The sequence below is a fragment of the Spodoptera frugiperda genome, chromosome 23 (assembly GCF_023101765.2).
Source record: "Spodoptera frugiperda isolate SF20-4 chromosome 23, AGI-APGP_CSIRO_Sfru_2.0, whole genome shotgun sequence".
Classification (NCBI taxonomy): domain Eukaryota; kingdom Metazoa; phylum Arthropoda; class Insecta; order Lepidoptera; family Noctuidae; genus Spodoptera; species Spodoptera frugiperda.
This window is the reverse complement of record NC_064234.1, coordinates 8,517,544-8,522,845: the sequence shown is the minus strand read 5'-3', so window position 1 is coordinate 8,522,845 and position 5,302 is coordinate 8,517,544.

Below are 5,302 nucleotides of genomic sequence, written 5' to 3'. Positions count from 1 at the left end.
ACGAACTCCTATGTGTCGTTTGTTAAAGTAGAGATGACAACTCAGGAATAGGACGATATTACGATATTGAGGGTTTTAAGATCATCGTTACAGTACACAGTAATATAGTGGGCACAAAAAGTCTACATCGGAGTGATTTGGTGATACAGCTGAGTTTCAAATTATCTTTATATAGCTTAATTGTCTTATAAAAGGTTGCTAATGCCCATTATAGCTGTAGTGATAAACTTATATCACAAATACACTTTTTAGAAGCAGATTGTTTTTTTATAACTATTATAGTTCCTCTATTACACAACAGTACTATAACGGAGATCTTATGTGTTTTAAAACATTATTATTGTGTATAAAGTTAGGCTAGCAATGCTTTTAAATGATAATTCCGTTTTGTAAAAGCACTTCTATCGCTCTTCTACAACAATATTGACATTTGAATAATTCTTTTTGAAGACCCATTTATAGAAAATGGTTCCGTACAAAATACAGTTCACGTCAGTGATGAAATGGAGAATAATTCATTTGTGGACAGCGATTCCAGGTGTGACAGTTTTTCAGATTGTTTGATTGATTCAACTGAAGAAAAAAACCAGCAACTACGAGATGGTTTAAAGCATTTGGCTATTAATTATAATATTTCACACGAAGCAATAAAAAGTCTGCCTCGTTGGTCGAGTGGTTGCAAGTGCGACTGCCGGGCAAGGGGTCTCTGGTTCGATTCCCGAGCCTTTTTCGGTTTTTCGAAAATTTCTCAGTAGTAGCACGGAGTCTGGAAATGTGCCCGGTATATGGCAATAGACTCACCACCTATTACATGGGACTTACAATATAAATAATTATGAAATGTGGGTGTACACAGTGGCATTACGTGTCATAATGTGCACCTCTACCTACCCCTTCGGGGATTAAAGGTGTGACGATATGTATGTATGTAGTTATACTTCTCTGACGTCATACGTAGTACCTACACAGATTTATAAACCATAACATTTATTCATTAACAAAAGTATTCATCATATTTATGGAATAAGGACAAAAAATAAAACAAAAATAACAAACAAGCTCAAAAGGAACCCTAATTTCATGTAATGGTGGATGTAATCTATCATAATGAGTACTATAGTAGAGTTAAGGAAGCTGGAACTATGTTTATAACTTAAAATAAGAAATTATTTTAGTAAAAGCTCATTAATTCGAAGGGGCATTCAAATATGTCGTAAATCCATACATAGTTTATCAGTAAAATTACAGTCGCACAACATTTTCTTCGTAAGAGACGAATAATTCGATTAAGTACAAAATAATATCTTAGTCACCACGATACCCCGTCACTTTTCTTATTTTTTTATTTCTCTTCTAAAACACTGAGACACTGCAGCGACGTGAACGAATGTAAAATGAATGAATGATGAATTTTAGTGATGTAATGGAATCATGAACTCTTTTACAGTACCCAAAAACACTTTAGTAGTGCTGCGGTGGCTTATATATCACAAAATTGTCATGCCTGATACCCTTATAGTTCTACTTTAACACTGAATGGAGATATAATTGCGCCACTTTCTTTGTAGATGCACCTTCTTTGGCCTTTTATTTGACCACCGTTTAGTTTTTACAAAACGTTCTATGGCCTTCTATAAAACTAACTTTTGTTGGTTGGGCGGTACTCTCATGCATGACAAGTGGGCGACTTAAGATCTTAAAAAAAGCCAGCGTCTTAAACTTATGACCATAGTTGAACTTAATTAATTTTAAACGAATAAAACCAAAATAAATTGCATTTACTAGGGCATAGCATAAGCATAGCAAATGTCAACGTAGGCAATCTATGGGCGTCATAGCATTTTAGAGAATTAGATTAAGGCTTTATATTGCCTACACCCACTAGTTCGCAGATTTCTTCCACTTTCAATTATGAAAGTTGTCGTACTACGTATTAAGTAGTGTCTAAAAATGGTGCTACGACGTAGTTAGGGCATTTGCTACGAGACTACGTAGGACGTTCACACTGCACACCTACGCTACTACGGCTACGTCGTAGCAAATTATAGACTTGATGCACATAACATAAAACAACTTGGTATTGTAACTTTGTATCAGGCCATTCGTTTGAGAGTAATATTGGCAACCATATATGTATATGCAACGTCACGCCTTTTATCCCCGAAGGCGTAGGCAGAGGTGCACATTACAGCACGTAATGCCGCTATACAATGTACACCAACTTTTGCCGTTTGTGTTATTATAAATCCCATGTAATTAGGTGGTGATATTATATGTATTGCCACATACTGGGCACATTATTCTAGACTACATGCTACTACTTAGAAATTTTCGAAAAACCGAATAAAGCTCAGTAATACTTTGCCCGACCCGGGAATCGAACCAAGTATTGGTAACACCAAATAAATAAGTAGCCAGTCGGTCAGTATTTCGGTTACTTACTAAAGGTTTAATTTGTTAACATAGCACAAACATTGCCCACGAAACATTGTTTTGTTTTTACGAAGTTTGAACATTAGTGGATTAAATGGATCTACCCAATTACTTTGGATCTTGAATCAAATCAAATGTAACAGAGAGAGCTTGTAATTTCCTTTTAGATGTAAGCAAGCATATGTGTGTGTGGGGCGTATATTGGAAAAGTACGTAATTACTCGTATTTACATTTTCAATACAAAGAGTTACCTAATAACCTTAAAGTGCTTATTTCAAAGACGATTTATATTGGGTAAAGTTACATATAAGTATATAATTGTGTTAAAATTAGGTAAGTACTCATTACCTTCCACACGATAAATAACGATACAAAGAACATAAGTAAGAAAGTTAATCAAAATATGATAATTTAGTTTTATTTTACAGCATAATTTACAGCGACATTAATGAGCGAATATCTAAGTATCAAGCACGTTTTATTAAAGAAATATTTCAAGTAAGTAATAAAAGAAAACACGGCAAATAAACACTTAATTAATATACCGGCCATTTGTATGCAGGTACGGTGAAGGTGAAAATTTTTAATTAACAAAATATATCGTTTAATATTGAATAATTTGTCTGAGAAACCAATTACGTAAGACTAATTACGTGCGGGGACGCTGTGAGGCTGTGAAGCCCGTCTTGTTGATTTTCGTTTCCACTGTTGTTCCTGGTGATTGGTGATTCTTGCACGAACCCCCTGTTTCGCATTTGTGGTAAGCAAACTTCTATTTTCTCATTAAAGAGGGTTCTGACGTAGCTGTTCCGGCCCGTGATAATGGTAAATTGTTTTATTTTTGCCAATTTTTTAAGGAAAAAGTGACAGAGAATTTTTGTTTACAAAAAGCGTAGATACGAGTACGAATAGATACAAAAACATGTTTTTCTTTCCAAGTTGAAGTACCTATAACGAAGTCTACAAAACTTTCGTAGTGGTTACATCTAAATTTAGCCTCATTCATCTAAGTACCTTACTGACTACCTACAATTAAGTTTGTTTGTATGAAGAAAGGAGAAAGTTCTCCGCTCGTATTGTAAGCAAAACACCGAGAGGTATCGATGTGTAAATTGTTTACACTTCGGAGCAAGTTTACGATGATGAGGATGAAACTTTTGGTGCTTATTTCATGAGCAAGTAACTCTAGTAATACTGTTCGCCAATTTTCCATTTCTTCACGGATTATACCTGTCTTGCGAGCCAAAGTATCTGATAGATATCAACTTGAATGAGATGTTCAACTAACTTTGAAGATCAAAGGTACTCTGCAACTTTGCTCAAAAATATTGCTGTCTACTCGCTCTAAAGGTTGTTGAAACGATCTCAAAAATGTAATTTCCGAACTTTGGACTCTGTTGAACTTTCGATGTTACCCACCACACTACCTATTTCAGTCTGAACTTTTCAAAGTTGAATTCCAATTTAATAGAAAGTTTAAAGCTGTGTCTGGGGTTAAAGCCTTTAAAATAGAAGAATGGATGAACAGACTTTTCTAATAAAGTTTGCTACATTGGCTACAGACGCCTAGACGGCTGAATTTGGTCATCGTACAAATGTTCATTAGCGGACCGAACATGTCACAGCAATATCGTCTAGACATCGAGTTGTTATATTATTTCTTTGTATTGGAAACAAGAGACAGATATTAAGACATTTCAATATTAATAACGAGTCTGAAACAGAATAAATGGTATAAATAAAGTATAAACCGTCCATTTCGTGTGAAAAGACGGCGACAACAAAAGTGCATTGTGTTGAAAGCTTGTGAACAAAAATGGATAGTAGTGGTGCACCGTCCAACGCCCCACACGCGACAGGTAACGCCACGCCAGATAAAATGGCCGCCTTTATTAATATCTGCAACTGCTTTCAACGAGCACTCGATATTTCGCCACTTGAGTTCACGGGAGCAAAATGCCAGTATTTATAGAACAATAGTTTGCGCATTTTAATAGAGCACTTCGTATTAATTTTTGTGTAAGTGTTCAGTAAAGTATCATTAATACATACTTAATGGAAAAGCTTTTAGCTCGTCTGCTTTCTTCTTTCTTTCATTCAAAGACCACTAATAGCTTACAAAAAGTATACATTTAAGAGAAAATATGTGTATTTTAGGCTGTGCATAACTATATCCATAGATTATAATATCCACACGACTTACCCAATCTAAATAGGTACTTGCGTAACTAATCTATGAGGAAATATTTTCTGATAATGGCCATTAACAGGGCTTGTCATGGACGGTTATCATTTTTATCGCAGGACTAAGGACCCTAATGTATAATTATTGACATAGAACCACGTAAAACTAAAACAGAATTGTGTGAGTGTGAGAGAGCCATGCTTCGGCACGTATGGGCCGGCTCGACTGGAGTGATACCACGGCCTCACAGAAAACCGACGTGAAACAACGTGTTGTATTTTGTTGTGTAATTGAGGTTACCTGAGGCCCAATTAGAGGCACAAGGAAGGGGGTTCTTCCCAATCCCCGATTCCCCAACAACCGTTAGATTCATAGCCGTCAAAAAGCCGGCAACGCTCTTGTAACGCCTCTAGTGTTTTAAGTATCCATGGGCGGCGCCGATTGCTTTACCATCAGGTGATCCGTCTGCTTGTTTACCGGCTTATTCGATAAAACAAAATTAAAATGTGTTTGTATGTTTTGTGATATTGTTGAGCAAAGCTTTTCTTTAAGAAATGATATTTTTCTAACTAGTTTTTACTTGCTATGAATGCGGGTGTAGCTGCGGGCGGAGACAGTTATGAATGTAATCATAGTGCAATGAATATCAAAGGAGAGCGCGGTATAAACAACAAAGTAATCCT